The sequence below is a fragment of the Leopardus geoffroyi genome, chromosome C3 (assembly GCF_018350155.1).
Source record: "Leopardus geoffroyi isolate Oge1 chromosome C3, O.geoffroyi_Oge1_pat1.0, whole genome shotgun sequence".
NCBI lineage: Eukaryota > Metazoa > Chordata > Mammalia > Carnivora > Felidae > Leopardus > Leopardus geoffroyi.
This window is the reverse complement of record NC_059338.1, coordinates 93,050,719-93,069,389: the sequence shown is the minus strand read 5'-3', so window position 1 is coordinate 93,069,389 and position 18,671 is coordinate 93,050,719. Positions and strand designations below refer to the sequence as shown.

The following is an 18,671-nucleotide window of genomic DNA, read 5'->3' as shown; positions in this document are numbered from 1 at the left end:
TATTACCTTTGACCAAAAAAAATATTGTTTTAAAATTTAGCCTAACTCCAACTTAGGCAAAACATTTACAGAATGGTTCAGTACAACAGTAAGAATTAAACACAATTAAGGAGCACTCAGGAAAAAATACAATCTGTTCTTCAGAAAAGAAACCTTTTTCCTGACACTCTCACTGCATTTTAATTTTATATTGTGATGGACATTTATTTAGAAATACTGTTTATAGGGGCGCCTGGGTGGCGCAGTCGGTTAAGCGCCCGACTTCAGCCAGGTCACGATCTCGCGGTCCGTGAGTTCGAGCCCCGCGTCGGGCTCTGGGCTGATGGCTCGGAGCCTGGAGCCTGTTTCCGATTCTGTGTCTCCCTCTCTCTCTGCCCCTCCCCCGTTCATGCTCTGTCTCTCTCTGTCCCAAAAATAAATAAATGTTGAAAAAAAAAATTTAAAAAAAAAAAAAAAAAAAAGAAATACTGTTTATAATAATGTATTTAATAAATTTATTCTGAGGTAAAGTATTAAAATAAAATAGTTCAATATCAAATTTAAGAGACACTGAGAGAGTAGCAAGTCTTCAACTGGTTTCTACCATCTCTTCTTAATAAATACCAAATTCTTCTATCTGGTATAAAGCTTAAATTAATTTTATCCTTACGTCAACACCATAATTCCTTCTTACCTCTTTCTACTTGGGAATAAAGTGAAATTAATGTATATGCCAACGTAACCAACTTTGTAAAGAAGATTCCTTAAGGCCCAAATCTTTAAATATTCAAAGTTCATGCCCAGAAAAGCATGCAATTAAACCAAAATGTTATGTATCCTGAAAGCTAGGTAAGTTTTTGGCATCAGTAACAATGATGCAAGAATTTATTGGGAAGTCAAAATAACAAATTTGGTTATGGTACATAACCAAATAGAGGTAAAGTATATCTAAAAATATAGTGAACGTTTAGTTTGTGGAAAACTAAATGTAAATACATTAACATCATTTATATCAGCAAACTTCAGTAACTGTTCATAATTATAAGTGATGGCTTAATAGAACAGGCTCCCTAAAGAGTAAGGGGTGACTATTTTAGAGCCATTTTTCTAGAAAGAAACAAAGTTGTAATGCTTTTCAAATGGTATCACCCACAACATGATAATGAGCAGAGAATCACATTGCAGCATTGATAAGTGGATGCTGAATACTAAACTGGGCAGCCTGCTATGAGAATTCACTAAATCACCTTGAACCCACGATGGAAGAATTATTTATTTTTTACATAAATTTGTTTTATCTATTAAACCTCCTCCCAAGACACAGATTCAAAAAAATAAAGAGGTTCAACCAACAAATGCAAAGTCATTTACACTTAAGATAGACACTAGGCAATAACTTACCAAGGAAACAGCATGCAAGCATCAACATCAGAGTAAGTCAACGTAAAATTATTTGCCCACTATATTAATTCTGTAGTTTCCCCCTAAATAACACATGCCTATCTTTCAAAATTCAGTACGTACAAAGTGAAAAGTTAGGTCCTCCTCATGCTCCTATGCCCCTCATTTGAACTTCACCTTCTTTCCAGTGTATATATCCTTAAAGGGGCAGTCTATGTTTATACAAGCCTATTACTCATAAGGATACTAAATTCATATATTTTCAATACAAATGGTGGCATACCACCAAAAAGAGCCTTCCAAACTATTCCTTTAAAAATATGTCTCAGGGTGGCTCAGTTTATGGTTAAGTGTCCAACTCTTGATTTCAGCTCAGGTCACATTCTGACAGTCATGTGATCAAGCCCTCTCCCTCTACCCCCTTTCTCCCACACTCCTGCATGCACACACGCTTTCTGTCTCTCTTAAAAAAAAAAAAAAAAGTCTCAGAGATTTTCTACACCTGTTCATAAAGCTTTTCCTACTTCTGTACATCCCACTGAATGGATGTCAAATATTTTAACTAATATTTTTAAATATTCTCCTACTGGTGGACACAAAGTATTTTTCAGTCTTTTGATATTACACATTCCTATAATGAAATATTCTTTCATGTAATCATTTCACATATGTGTAAGGGAATAGGTAAAACAAATTCCTTTAAGGGAAATTTCAAGGTAAAGAACTGTGAGCAAATATTTCCATTTTTGATACTGGTATTCCCCACTTTTCAAAAGTTCATGTTATACCACTTCACTTTTACAAAAGACCTACTAAAAGAAATTTGAAGAAGACTGCCACTTCTACAGAAAAAAGGCAAAAAGTAAAAACCGCTTAGAATTTGTTTTGCAGCAAGCACTCCAAGCAGCAGGAGTGGGACCTCCAAGCTCCTTCCTCAGGACCTATATGGAGCATCTCAGCATCAAGCTGCCCTAGCTCTAAACTGTGTGAGCATCTAGGCTATATCGTGATTTTATGCATCCATTGGCAAGATGTGTCCTAAGGTATCAAAACAGCCTCAGAGATTACTTTTTGGGTATGGGAACACTCAGAGGTTTTTCCATATAAATTAATGGTAATTACTTTTTCCCTTCATATCATTTAGGCTTACAAAAGGTTTCATATAACACTCTACTTTGAGACGAGGGAAAAACTTGTACCACCAAATTTCTCTTCATACAGTCAATTTACACCCACATCGGGAATGTAAGTGTGCCTGTTTTCCTACATAGTCTTGTCAAACTCGGTGTGCTACAAAACTTTTTAATCTTTGCAAATCTGAGGGGTGAACAATGGTATTTCACTGTAATTTTAAACTGCATCTCTTACATTACAAATAAGGTTAAGCTATTTGCAATCTTTTCCTGTGAACTGTCTGAACCATCTTTGGCCCATTGTTTCCAGGGATCCACATGTTTTCTTTCTCCCCACCCATCTGATTTGTAAAAGTGATTTATACTTAATTTAGAAATTAGCTTTTTGTCAGTGCTGAACTATAAATATTTTTACTTTGCCATACAGATGTTTTAATTTTTACTTTTTTGAATTATCATTTTTATGCCTTCTGGGTTCTGTGTCATACACAGAAAGACCTTATCTAATCTTAGAATGCATATTAAATAATTCACTCATGCTTTCCTTAGTTCTTTCATGATTTTATTTTTTGTTTTATTATACTGAAATCTTTGGCCTATATGTAAATTATTCTTGAGAAGTAGTTCTATTACCTCTCCCTAAAAGTTTTCTTAAAACTAAACTATGTTCTTGGGGCGCCTGGGTGGCGCAGTCGGTTAGGCGTCCGACTTCAGCCAGGTCACGATCTCGCGGTCCGTGAGTTCGAGCCCCGCATCAGGCTCTGGGCTGATGGCTCAGAGCCTGGAGCCTGTTTCCGATTCTGTGTCTCCCTCTCTCTCTGCCCCTCCCTCATTCATGCTCTGTCTCTCTCTGTCCCAAAAATGAATAAACGTTGAAAAAAAAAAAAAAAAAACTAAACTATGTTCAGATGAAATATACTATGTGATGCAGACAGCTTAGTCATTCAAATAAAGAAGTATGAGCTAAAACTAACTCATGGAGGTGTATTCCAACATAGTAACAGGGAATGAGAAAATAAAAGTTTCTCTCCATACTTCCTCTATTCATCCCACGATCATGGCCACACTATCTTTAAACACTAAGAAAATCCCATCTAATGCAAAGGCCTTAAAAGGTAGGATCAACCTCATAAATTTTTGTGCTTACCTGTGCACAGTACATTTTTTCTAAATAAAAAGTCCAGGGGCGCCTGGGTGGCACAGTCGGTTAAGCGTCCGACTTCAGCCAGGTCACGATCTCGCGGTCTGTGAGTTCGAGCCCCGCGTCGGGCTCTGGGCTGATGGCTCAGAGCCTGGAGCCTGTTTCCGATTCTGTGTCTCCCTCTCTCTCTGCCCCTCCCCCATTCATGCTCTGTCTCTCTCTGTCCCAAAAATAAATAAAAACGTTGAAAAAAAAAATTAAATAAAAAGTCCACACCTTGGGGGCAGAGGGATGTGCAATAGCCCTAGGCAGAATGTTACAGCCCAAGCAGGTGAAGAGGGTGTCCAAGCCTAAACAGGGTAAAAAAAAGCAGCCCCACAAGAAGATGGCTGACATGGAGTGTGAGGGACTCAGTAAAGTGAGGAGGGTAGAAAATGGTAGAAAACACAGCATAAAAAGTCAACTTCTGAGCAGGGAAAGGAAGGGCAAGGCAACTCATAGATGGTACAGAGGCCACTTTTGGGCAACCAACTTGAACAATGGAAACCTGAGTAAGGTAGAGGGTCCACGGTGACACCCCCTCCCCAACACCCTTGACTGAATACAAACAGGCAATAGGTGACCCACCTCAAAATATCCACAAGCCCTAGCCGAGGAATGGGTTACCTACACCCAGACACAGGTACCAAAAAAGAAAAATTCTATACGTCCCCATACCTCCTCACCTTCCCCCTTTAGCTAGAGCCTCCCACCACTGCTTTGTGGCAGACAGTTTTTGCTTTGCTATCCTGCCCACGGTCTCCTGACAGTGTGTTCAATAAATTTCTATCTGCTTTGCTCTGCTTTGAGTGAATTCTTTCACAGCCCGCACTGCCGGCCTCTACCCAACTGGGTCACCCGTTTGGTGGCCCCATCCGATCAGGAAACCCCACAGATGGGTGATCTAGCATACAGTATCAGAGCCCAATGGAGGTGAGGAAGGTGTCATGAGTGTGGGGGATGGAGATGGTGTGTGCAGTGAGAGTCTGAGCAAGGTGAGGACATCTGCACAGGAAAAGGTATGACAACAGAGATAGATTAGTTACATAAAGGGGAAATTAACCAGGTAAGTAAATGTATTAAGAATAACATAGGCCAATTTTTTACTATCAGAGAAGGGATTACAAATATGGAAAGGGAGAAAATGAGTATAAATTAGTACACTAGAGTTGGGCCATTTCAGTGTGAACTCATAGTTTTCAATATAGATAAATACAGAAATATAGATCTAAATGTGTTGATCTGTACATTATTTGTGTACTTAAATACATACGTTCCCTAACTCCATTAGCATAAAAGTAGTGATACTCCAGCAGCAATGAGCACACTCAGGGCCCCGTTCTCACCTAAATACCATTCTTCCCAAGGAAAATAAAGACTGACTGAATTCAAAGTTGTGACAGGGAAAGTACAAAATGAGTCTGGAATACCATGTTATATCATAGAGCAAGGGAATGATGCTCAAATAATTGATGGAGACATTGCAAAAGGCCACAGCTACCTTGAGCGGGATCCTGCTGATTAAACTGGTGATAAAATGAACATCAAAATAAATAATGATAGTAACATCTAATAACCCACTGAATAAAAAAGGAAGCCATGAGTACACATGATTAAATTGCAAAGTTTTTAAATAGGATGCTGACAAAGTATCCAAATATCCCTCCTTACCTTCAGCCAAATACTAGTAAATGGTTCTTGCCTGACACTATTCAAAGTTCGCTAGTCCTACTATAATTGATAATTAGGAATACTGATTAAGATTTAACAGAAAATAAGCACAGTTCATGACTACATCAAGGATTAGATTCCAAAGCACTACAGAAATTATTTCTGAAATAATTTGTTACTGCTGCCTCAAATATAGGGTTCCAAAACTAGGGCTTCAGAATATTTACAATTCAGTGTATTGTTGTTGTTTGAATAATATTGAATTACTATTATATACTCAAATATTTAATCCCTGTATTATGTTTAGTCTTCTTGAGAAACAAAAATCAAAGTAATTTGTGAGGTATGTAAATCTTACTAAAAAAACATATAGAAAGAACAGCCTCCCTCTAAAAACAGAATGAAAAGCACAGAGACCAAAAAAATTTTTTAAAGAATCAAACAAAACAAAATAGTTAAGATTGTACATGCAGTCAAACAAAAAAGGCTAGGACACCAACCCTCCCTATATTATTACACATTCATATAGTAAGGGCACAGAAGTAGTAGTCTCACTATGGCTTTTCCAACAGGTTGTAGATCACCCCAAGGGAAATACTGGGCCTAGATTAAACTTTTTTAAAAGAAAGGAGAGATTTTTAGAAAAGTTTATTTTTTAAAAATGCAGGCCTCTTTGCAAATATACAGGATACTGAAGACTTGTTGCCTTCACCAGCCATCCCCAATGCTGACAGATTTGCTCCCCGTTCTCTTTTGTTCTACTACCAATAAATATCTTCCCACACAACTGGGAACAAAGTGGAGCTCACTCCACCAGTGAGCCTGTGAATTAAACTGGTACGACCTTCCCCATCTGTACTCAAGCCATTGTCCCTATTAAAAAGCCACTACAAAAGGTGTAAAGCCACTACAAAGGTACACATTGCATTATGTTACAAACTTTTTTACCCCCCTTTACCAGAAACCTCTAGGGAAGCCTGTCCTCCTCGCACTGAATTAGTAATAGTTATGTTTCTTCCCTTAGGGCCTAAGCCTTTATTTGTTCCTATTAAATATCATACTGTTTAAAAATCTAAATTTTGGGGCGCCTGGGTGGCGCAGTCGGTTAAGCGTCCGACTTCAGCCAGGTCACGATCTCGCGGTCCGTGAGTTCGAGCCCCGCGTCGGGCTCTGGGCTGATGGCTCAGAGCCTGGAGCCTGTTTCCGATTCTGTGTCTCCCTCTCTCTCTGCCCCTCCCCCGTTCATGCTCTGTCTCTCTCTGTCCCAAAAATAAATAAACGTTAAAAAAAAAAAATTTTTTTTTAAATAATAAAATAAAAATCTGAATTTCAACTTGCCCTGGTTACTTTGTATTATATATTATACAATGCAAATTAGTCTACTCAATAAGGTTTGATCTTGAAATTTGATAAGCAGAATCTCAACTGATTAAATTAATTATGGTGGAAGACAAATACTACGTATTTCATACAGTGAACCCAAAATCATGCCCCGAACGTACCCACAATTGTGAAAAATGACAGCAATATCTACCGCTCATTGACTGTTTGCCAGGAACCAAGTACCGCACCTTAATGTTTTACATGCATCCTTTTTTTTTTTTTTTTTAATTTTGTTATTTAAGTAATCTCCACATCCCATGTCGGGCTCCAACTCACGAACCCTGAGATCAAGAGTCACATGTTCTTCTGACTGAGCCAGCCAGGTGCCCCTCACACATTCTCACTTAATCCCCAGAACAACCATGAATGGCACACGGTATCACACTCGATCTGATCAGATTCAAATGCAGTCTGTTTAACAGGAAAGCCTATTTCTTGACCTCTCCACCAGAGGGCCACTATCATGTCTACCTAGGCAGCTATGATTTCACACACCAAATAACTATAATAGCAGCTATTTTTACCACAGCTTTAATAAGCTGATTACTCTGATATAAAATAAACTTGACAAGGCTGATTATTCAAAGAACTAAACTATACACATTTCATTCAAAATAAGTTTAAGCCACAATATTCCAGATCCTCATAAGCCTAGCCTGTAAATCAAGTTAGCTATTAGTCACTAATACAAACTACCCCTTTTAACTCAGAAGACATCAAATTTCTCATATCTATCCCTTCTCTTCATTCTCATTACCAATACTCTGACTGATCTTCCTGTACTCTAAGATTTTTTCTTAAAACAGATATGAACATTGTCATAACACTCAAAAGCCTTCATAGTTGCCCACTCTCAATGTTATAAAGGCCAAAGTGCTGAACAAAATGATCACAACTAATAGGTATCGACTGTCTTCCTTTTACGAATGAAGAAACTGAAGCACTAACTTGTACATATCCTGCATCACTTAGTGCCTTTGGTCATGCAACAGCCTCTATTTCCAAAAGGCTCCCCACCACCTACCTCTTCCCCCTCCCCAATTTTGAGAAATCCTAATCTCTCATGTTAATTCCTACCTCTTTAATGCTGTTTTCCCCTAAATTTCATTGTTTTAAGATTTTTTGCACTGAGTGATAGAAGACATTTTTGTTATCAGTAACAGAGGTATGGCTATTAAGAATTTAGATATAAATTTTATATACACACATTTATATGTTATATAAATGAGTTATAGGTCCCCCATTCTTAAGTCATCCAACTGTATCATTTTATGGATTACAAAAATCATAATGATTTGATGACACCGATTTACATTTCCACCCACTTCACAGTTCTATTTCCCAACTTTTGTCATCAGTAACACTGGATATTTGATGCCTCTAAATTCCACAAACTTTTTCCTTATTTTTCACAAAAATCGCTAATTTAAATGAACACACAGGTGCTGATTATTCATTCTCTTTTAAAGGTAAGGACCTTGAGTCCACTGCAAATGACATGTAGATTTTTTTTCTAATGGCAATAATGAAGTAGAAGAATTTTTTTTTTTTAATTTTAGAAAAAGAGAGTGCACACACGTGCCAAGCAGGGAAGAGGATCTTAAACAGGCTCCATATGCTCAGCGTGGAGTCTGAGGTGGGGCTCCATCCCAGAACCCTGGAATCTTGACCTGAGCCCAAATCAAGAGTCGTCACTTAATGCTCATCCAACTGAGCCACGAAGGCTCAGATTTTAACAATCTTAAACAGCCATTGATAATCTGGCCCTGGAGCAAGAACTGCTTAACTTCCTAGAGAAAAGAGAACACTCATCCCGGTGGGGTAGTGGCAACAGCAGCTGAAACAAAAGATTAAAGCCAACTGTCAATCTCCTAACGCTTTCCAGTTACTCTTAAAGAATCCTCTTCATTCTTTAGCTACCATTTAGCAAAAACGCCAAAGGTCAAATGCAAGCATGGCTTACTGTTCTGGTTTCTAGTGGATCAACCAACATTCTTTTTAAAACCAGAAGGAAGGGCGCCTGGGTGGCGCAGTCGGTTAAGCGTCCGACTTCAGCCAGGTCACGATCTCGCGGTCCGTGAGTTCGAGCCCCCGCCCCCCCATCAGGCTCTGGGCTGATGGCTCAGAGCCTGGAGCCTGTTTCCGATTCTGTGTCTCCCTCTCTCTCTGCCCCTCCCCCGTTCATGCTCTGTCTCTCTCTGTCCCAAAAATAAATAAACGTTGAAAAAAAAAATTAAAAAAAAAAAATAAAACCAGAAGGGAAAAAAAAAAAACATACAAAGATTTAGACAGTTTGAAAGGAACCTAGAAAGGCATCCATAAGTAAAACTATCCAATATGGAAGTTAACTTCCATCCAATATGGAAGTTAAATTTAGGACTCTGTTTAGGGTTCAGAGTCCATTTTGAATGCAAGAGCTAGGTTAACCATAACATTGGTACTTCTAAACACCTTTTTTGAGAAATGGGAAGGGATTTTTCTATCACTGCTAATTTACTTAGAATTATATGCTTTCCCAAGTTGAGTCCACCCTTCTAAACATAGAGTATGGTGAAAACATTCAACTGGTACCTTTAATCATAAAATAAGACTTCTGGTCTAAATTTATTTTGTTAAATTGCTTTACTCTAATCAGTATTCCTTCAAAGCTAAGAAGAAAAAATACCTTTTTCTAAATACATTAAAATTAGGGAAGAATACATTCCCTAATCACAAACAAAATTAAAATAAAGGAAATGAGAACGAATTTTTTTATCACATCATTCAAATACTGTTAAACTGCTCCACTCACTACTTACATGATCAAGCTTAACTACTTCAGCTTTGTAAGCAATTCACAAACTCCCTGTGTCAGTTCTAGCCATCCAACAAAGATTTTACTCTTTACCACATGCCACTGTTCTACCTTCAAGGGAAACAATACATCGATGAGCAGCCAGATCGGTAAAAATAATAGTAACTGAAAAGATAATTAAGATATAGTGTCTTATACAGTGTCTTGTCTGTATAGTGTCTTATACAGTCCTCATAATATTTGTTAATTACTGGGGTGCTTTTCACATACTCCAAAAATTCTCTGATACTCCACCGATTGGGGGGTGGAACTCCCCTCCTCTTGAGTATGGACTGGACTTAGGATTCATTCTAGGGGAAACAATATTGTCAGTGGAGAAACCTGACAGTCACCACCTAAACCAAATAACCAAGGTTAATCTCATCAGTACCAAGACATGTGGAGTTAATGTACCCCCTATTATGATAAGATGAAAAAGGAACTTCACATGTATTCTTCCTCAAAATTCAAAATCTTAATCTGATCATGAGAAAACATCAGACAAACTCAAAATGACAGACAACAGACAGAACAGCTAAGAATACTTTTCAAAAATGTCAAAGTCAGGAAAAACAAGGAAAAGATACAGACTGGAGGAGACTAAAGAGACAGGACAACTATAGCACATGGTATCCTGGGTCGAATCCTAGAACAGAAAACATAAGGAGGAAAACTGAAGAAATCTAAATAAAATCTGTATCAATTTTTAGTTTTGATAAATACACCATGGTTATATAAGATGTTAATATTAAGGGAAACTGATGAAGGGTATACAAGAACCCTTTGCAACTGAAATCATTTCAAAGTAAGAGGCTTAAATACACGAAAGTCTAATAAGTTTTACAGGGAATAAACATATGACCTATGAGAATATGCAGCCAGGTTCTGTCTCAGGGATATGTATGGGATCTGAGGAAAATGTCTAAACTGAGTCCTGAAATACAAGAAGTTAATCAGCTAGGGTGGTAAAGACAATGGACAAAACAGGATAATGGATTATCCGGCAACAAGATAGATATTTGGTTTGGGTGGGAAAGGAGTGGTTTAGTACAGCTGGCTTAACAGGGGGAGGGTGAAAGGTAGTGCCAGGAAATAAGGTCAGAGAGAGAAGCAGAAGTCACCTATCTTCAAGCACGAGCTTCAATCCCACTGTTCAAACTAGTGCTGAGGACTCTTCCTCTTCTGAAATCTTTCCCTATACCAGCCACCATGTATTGCCTGGGAACAACCGCACAGTACTTACTTCATAAAGCAGCCACAGGGATTAAATGAAGGAATGCCAAGTGCCCGACACAATGCTTAGCACATGACAAGTGCTCAATAAATGTGAGGAATTACAATGTGGCTGACATGTACAATAATGGTAATGATGACGACGATGACAACATTCAAAGATTAGCGTCTCCACACCACCACCTTTCAAGCCTGTTACTTTCCCGGTTAAAAAGAGGGAAAAGTGGGGCGCCTGGGTGGCTCAGTCGGTTGAGCTTCCGACTTCGGCTCAGGTCACGATCTCACGGGCCGTGAGTTCGAGCCCCGCGTCGGGCTCTGTGCTGACAGCTCAGAGCCTGGAGCCTGCTTCCGATCCTGTGTCTCCCGCTCTCTCTGACCCTCCCCCGTTAATGCTCTGTCTCTCTCTGTCTCAAAAATAAATAAACATTAAAAAAAAAAAAAATTAAAAAAAAAAAAAGAGGGAAAAGAAAGTTCCTTACTGTTATGTTCTTACTGATAGCTAGTAAAAAATTTCTGCTTTACTAACAAATAAAATTTGGATGTACAGTTGCTGTCTTATTCCATACATTGAAGAGTAAGGTTAATCAACAAATATGAAGAGAGACCAAATAAAAGTTTAAGAACTGCATAAAAGGAAACCAAAGGATGTCCCTAAAACTTCAATATATCCTTTCTATTTTTTTTAACTTTTAAGAATTTAAAAAGTTGAAATGTTTTAAACATCCAAGAAAGAAACATGAAGCTATTTAAAGCTATTTTTAAGCAAACTATTTCAAGCATTTTTTTCTTCATCTCTTACTTTCTCATATTGTATGCCAGTGTGTACCTCTCATATTGGTAGTATACTCTAGGACAGCGTCTAGGTATATTTACCCCAAATGCAAACCTCCGGAGAGTTCGTTTGTATAAAAGGCAGCGTAAAGTGGAAACAAACTATGCCAATAACACTCTGTAGCATGAGAAATGCGAACTGTTAATTGCTGCTATCAACTATTCCTGATATGGAAGTGCTGATAAGATACAAGGAATGTTCTCCAACATCTAATTCAGATTCAGTCAGAGAAAGATCCTAACCCACCTGTACGAAGTTAGATACCCAACAGTATGTCCAAGATGGTATAGTATACAAGCAAAATTTTCATCTGATCCCTGTGAAAAATTACATAGTAAGGCACATAACATATAACATTCACCCATGTTGTTTAAATATTAAACTATTAGCAATACACTATAAGGAGGAAAATTATTCAAGCTATTTCTTCCAAGAGAGAAACTCTGACTTTTCAACCAAAACATTTGTGTTTTGATTATTCCTTAAGTTATACAGATTTCCAAGACAGTATAATTCAAAAAGGATGTCAAATACCACCTTACCACGAGATCAAAGTTAGCATCACCAGTGGTGTCGGGTGGGTATCCTTCTACCCTCTAACAGAATGTAATGAGAAGGGCACTTGATCGCTGTGGGGTTTTCCCTCAAAACCTGTAACTCTAGTCTAACCATAAAAACATATGCAACAAACTCAAACTGAGGGACGTTCTACAGAACACTTACAGGGTATGCCTCAAAGCTACCCAGATCATGAAAAACAAAGATTGAGAAATGGTCACAGACCAGAGGGTACTAACGGGACATGACTAAAGGGAAAAAACTGGTGAAATCTGGATAAAATCTGGAGTTTAGTTAACAGTAATGTATCTTACGTATCTTGGTTTCTTAATTAGATTAATGTGCCACAGTAATGTAAGATGATAACCTTAGGGAAGCCTGGTTGAGGGCTACAGAGGAGCTCTTTGCACTATCTTTGAAACTTTCTAGTATATCGAAAACTATTCCAAAATGCAAATTTTAATAAAACATAAAGACTGCAGACTAACTTTGTATTTTATGTTTGTGAAGGTAATCTAGTAGCCATGGATAAACTTTCTTGGAATAAACACTATCACTAATGAATCCAATCACAAAGCTATGTTTCCACAAATATTTCAAACGCAATACTGAAAGTCTTGATTAGGTCACAGAAATACAAAGAATATGATAATCATCAATTCAACTAGATTACTGCATATACTTAAGAATCTTCAATTCAATAGCCTCTTGCTGCTTAATTAATAAAACCCAAACTCCTAAAAGGCTCTCAATGACATAGCCCCTTGCTTCTCATTTAGCAGGATTTATTCAGGCACACTAGCTTTTGGAGAGTTGCTGGACAATGCTAAGCTCATTCCCACCTCAGGTGTGGCCTTTGCACTTGGCTTTCCTCTACTCCAGGCTCTTCACCCGGCTAGCTCCTTCTTATCCTTCACCTCAACTGAATATACTTTATCCTTCAGTTGAATTTACCTCCATATCAGAGACTCTTTGCAGAGGCCTGTTTAAGGTGGGACACCACCCATTAAAGCATCTGTTTATTCCTTGCATGGTACTTAGCACAACTTGTAATTATTTGTAATTAGACTGTCTAATGTCTTTCTCCTCCACTTGTTCATTTTTTTATTCCTCAATATCTGGCATAGCTCCTGAGATAGCTAGCACCCAGTAGATATCTGTTAAATGAATGAATCCAACAAGTTACAAAGCTATCATTAAGTCAGAGCACAACTGTCTAAGGAATCCCATCCCATGAATGAACTGTTCTGTTTAAAGAGTGAAGTAGATTTACTTTATTTCTATTTTTAGTTGATCTTAGTAGATCTTAGTTGTCCATTGGATCTTTATAATAAAAAAGATTAATCCTCTCAATGTCACCAGCTAGACTCCTAGACCTGACCTTTACTGCCCACCTGCTTTAACAAAGTGACCTTTGTCCCACATTTTTCCTTAAGCTTTTCTTTCCAGCTAATTTCTTAATTCAGACAAATGGAAACCAAACCCACACCTCAAGTGATAGCGACTGCCCTAAAACGACCTCCCACCAGTTGGCCCAGACCACCCAGACCAGTTTGAGGGTAAAACCCTAATTCACGCCTGCAGTGATGGACCATGAAGTGACTTCTAGAATGACAGACAACTACCTTTACCTCATCTAATACTAAAATCTCTGCCTGAGGAGGAGCATAAGCCTTTCCTACATAACACACAATATACGTATAGGCACGTTTCCATATGGCGCAGGCGCAGCCTCATGCCCATCTCTACATATGATGGCAAGGATTCTCTATCTAAATATTCATCCTAATCCTAAATAAAACGAACCCATTCGCCCTTGCTCAGGGAGTCATGACTTTGAAAGTTATTCCCCGTGATCTCCTTATTTGACGCAAATAAAGTTTCCTTTGTGCGACAACTCCACCTGGTGTAGTTTTTACCTGTGACTCACTAAAGAGCAAACTCATGTTGGTTAAGGTTACATTAAGACAGAACTAAAAATATCATTTCACATTTATCTCACACTGACTACTCCAAACAATGTATGTACTTTCAAAATGGACCAAACAACTCTCTCAATTGAAAAATCTTATTTAATATTTTAGTAATGTTAAATACAGCAATAATAATTATAATAAGAGCAGAAATCCCCCTGCTGGCTAACAACGGCTTACATTTACTATACCCATCTGCTCTGTCAAACGTACCATTATCACAGAACTAGTGCTTTTTACAAACTATGCAAGAAGGAAAGGGATGACGATAAGAAATTTAGTTCTAGAATATGTCAGATATTAAAGTTATTTGGTACCTGAAGTCAAATCCTCAAAATGTGTGTATACCCTTGATCTCAACCGTTTGCCATTTCTTCCATCTCTTTAGTATTCACTTTTCCATTCTTACTGCTACTGCCCATATTTCATTCAAACCCTCATTATCCATCTGTTTTTTCCTGCCTCTAGCCATAAAATATTGATTTTATACTATCATACCTCTGCTGGGGAACCTAGAATGAGGAACAGCTGCTTCATGCCTATGCTTCTTTTTCAAGCATTCAGTCTTTCATAATCTGACCCTATCTATTATTTCATACTATTGCCCTGAAATAAGTTTTTGCTCTAATTGACAGACCTTCTCATTTTTCTAAGCCTGTTATCACATGCCTGTTCCTGCCTCTCTGCTTCTTATATGAGTTCACCTTTCCCAAATCAATGAGTCACATATCCTTAAAACTTACAAGTACCTCCCTTATTTTCCAAAAATAAGAATGTTACAAACTCCTGGTAAGCAACTCTTCCTACGGTCACATCTTTTTCCTATTTTTTAATACTTTGCTCCTTTGTCTTATCAAGGAAAAGAAAAAGGCTGTTAATTGCCACTTCCATATACTCCTTTCACTGCCAAAGGCAAATCAGATATATTAAAAGAAGACCATTATATTCTTAAGTGCCCTTAGCCAGGCTTAAAAGTTACACTGGGACATGGAAACTTCAAGCCAAATTACAACAGTTTTAAGAGTATTCAAAAAGCAAACAGTGAAAATTAATGAATACACGTATAAGGCATTTTAAATGTAAATTTCCAAAATGGTACTTAATAATGATTATTCTATATGAAGCTAAGAACAACAATATCTTAAATTACTGTATCATCCCTGTCCTCTCCCTTTAGTAGTCAAAATGAGTATTTATTTTCCCAAGCCAAAATATTTGCTTAAATACAAAAGAAAGATACCACTAAATACCTATGAAAGACTATTTCTACGGTAAAGAAAATTAGTGGATGGAAAGTCTGTTGATTGTGATGACGAAAAATTTCTTTCATCTGTATCAGACTATAAAGTTTAAAATTTCAAGTTCAAAGACAAAACAAGATAATTTATCAAACAAATTAAATTCTGTGATTATTATATAATTCATTCATTTGGGTGAAGTAGTTAAAATCTTTCCATAAATTCTCAAAGATGTTCATCAAAACCACTTACTATCATCTAAGGAAAACCGATAGCAGTACCACATTCTCAAAGCATGAAACATGTATTTTAAATGCACATATTTATACCAAACAATAATTAATTGAATTATGCCAAATGTCCTTATAATACTCCACTACCATATATGATAAACAAAAGTGTAATTATGATCCAAGCAAAAAGCTAAAGAAAAGCAAGCTCAGATGAACCTGATGCTCAACTGCTATACTTTTAAGCTTTTAATCTTATGTTTAACAGGTTTTCTCATTCTATAGCTTGCTTAGCTGTTGAACTTGCACTTCCCTACAATTTTGGCTTGAGTGGTCTTTCTTTAAAAAAAAAAAAAATCTCTTCACAGTGAAAGAAATTATGGTCTAAATCACAAAGATGACAAGAAACCTTAGCAATTTAAATAGACAAGCCTTGAAATAATATTGTGATCAAAGTATCAAGCAGCCTAATAAAACCCAGGTGGCTCAGGCTTATCATATATGGTACTCATTACCACAATTGCACTATTTAATCTACTTCCTGGTGTCAACAAAAACTTTCTGTTATTAATCCCCCCCAGTTATGGATCTGCTTAAGTTACTGCAGTTTTCTGATAAGACAACTCTTTGTCCAAAAAAATTTAAAAAAGAGACAGCAGTCTCATTTTAAATGTTTTAGAACTGGAACCATGGTTGGTTCCACAGAACCACAGAAACCACGGTGGCTTTGTATTATTAGTCATCTATATAAGTATATGTTAATTCCTAAGTAGGTACCAGATGACTCATAACTAACTATAAGAGCTCACATGTTTACATCAAAAAGGTAACCATACAGACATAAAAAAACTGTTTACAAGTTATAAACCTCAGATTCAAATAAGAGATTTATCCACTTACATAGGCACACAGGTTAGATTCTACCAGTCAGTTCCTCTCACCCATACAAAACCTCTCCATCATTCACATGGTTCTCTTTTGCTTATAACTTGTAAGATTTTGAAGCTGTTTTCTTATCTATAGGTCTTACTTTTTTCAAAAGTACTTAAATGTTTCTCAGGAAACATGTCTTATAGCATAATTTGTTTCTAAAAAAATTCCATTTAGGTACAGTAAACATTCTAGGATTATTACATCTACCTCAACAGTGGTACCAAACACCAAAGCAGCAAAAAGATTACATCCAAAGATAAAGAATAAGAAAAGAGTAGCATGAGCACAGTTACAGTCCCTGGATTTCCTAGTTGCTCTCAACCACAGGTGCACACCAGGACATCCAAAAGGTGAACTGTGAGAGCTGCACGTGGTGCACAACTCCAGTTTACGGACAGCTAGTTGCACTGGTTACAAAGGAAAACCACCAACTGCTCAGTGTTTCATGAGTGGCACCCAGCGTTCACACAGATTCCTTACAACTAACTGATCCATTTCCTTTCCATGTTCTCTTGTCTTTCATTCCGCTTGTGCAGATGGCAGTTACAGCAGATTGGAAACATCGCACAATATACCACTTAACAATGCTGTGTACTCAGTAAAGAAGGAAATTCACATGACAGTCTTTATCACTCCTGTCTGTTTAAGTCATCTGCAAAGAAGCAATGTATTCTAGAAAGTTTTCCTGTGTCAGTCAACACTGATTTCCTAAGTCAAATTAAACTATCTATTCAACCTATTGTTTGTAACTGCATTCAGTGGCATTTCATAAGAACACATTTGCGTCCCTTAATCTACCCAGATTAATCTATACTTAGTTTCTTCATTCCATGTAACAAAATATTAGAAGTTGTACTTTCAGTATTTAAATGGGTTTCCAGTGTCCGAGTTGAGTGGATATATCAAACCACCATTAACTTTCTGTTGACCTGAAGATTAGAATTGCCCTTTATTTGTATTTAATACTGAGTATACGAACACAAACTTGGGAAACTCTGATGTTTAGTGTTAAATTCAACAATCATTTGATTCCAGTAGTGTTAACATTAACTGATAACACCAAGAAGTAAACTTTTAAGTAAATACATCATGCTTACAAGTCACAATTGCAGGCACCTATATCATTCATTCATAGTGATTTTGACAAAATACTCAGATTACTGACAACACTCCCAAATTGCTGCGGATTACACATTTCATTTTGGGGTTTCTAGTTCTGAATTTGCCACTAATTTTAGAGTTGGGTCTGAGTCTCAGTTTCTCATCTGTTAAAAGAATTACAAAAGTTCCTGTTGTGATCCACTCTGCAAATGGGAAAACAGGCTAGAGAGACCCATGACTTCAATTAGTAGTAAGCCAGAACTTTACAAAACTTTAGCCAGAACTCAGTCTAAATGTCCTTCCTTTTATCCCCTTCAGAAAAGTTCGCAAGATCTGTCTATAAATGATTTTAGGAATTCTCTCAACTAAGACTATAATGGTATTTATGTGTGCACACATCATTTCCACATATGTGAAACTGGCTACATAATTTTTTACCAGGCTCCCAACAGGACAAACAGACAATTCGAAAGAAATTCAAGCCTGGATTCTGACAGAACAACATAGTCTCACTGTTAGTTATGTCAAATATCTCCTAAAGTAGCACAGAAACAACCCAGATACGGCTTACAGTGATCTTAATATTTCACATTATGTCCACACCATCCCATTCCTCCTGTGATCATCACAGAAAATGGTTAATTCTCTTCATAAAGCCTTTCACTCTCTTCTAGTACTAAATTTTTTTAGTGTTTTGTCTTGACTTACTATATTTTCAGGACAGGAGTGGTGATGGGAGTGATAGGGGAAGAAGAAATTTTAAAACTAAGGAGAAGTAACTCACATTACCAAAAGAGTCTCGGTAACAGACTTTTAAAACCACGTACATTTATTTATAGATTAAAATTATTGACAGAAAAACTTTCATCTAAAATCTTGGGAGTCACTACTGAGATTTAAAATATATATATACAGGGGCGCCTGGGTGGCGCAGTCGGTTAAGCGGCCGACTTCAGCCAGGTCACGATCTCGCGGTCCGTGAGTTCGAGCCCC

The 18,671-nt window shown here is 37.3% G+C and overlaps 1 protein-coding gene and 1 long non-coding RNA gene across 3 annotated transcripts in view; both read right to left on the bottom strand.

Annotated features, from left to right (window-relative positions):
* The window catches only part of EIF3H (eukaryotic translation initiation factor 3 subunit H), a 101,219-nt gene that overhangs the window by 48,176 nt on the left and 34,372 nt on the right, over positions 1–18,671 (bottom strand). The gene's annotated exons all lie outside the window — the stretch shown is intronic.
* On the bottom strand, positions 9,517–18,625 carry LOC123585561. The gene is made up of 3 exons (XR_006706284.1): positions 18,592–18,625; positions 13,720–13,722; positions 9,517–9,732 (listed from the first exon to the last, which is right to left on the bottom strand). It is a non-coding gene; the product is annotated as an uncharacterized LOC123585561 (long non-coding RNA).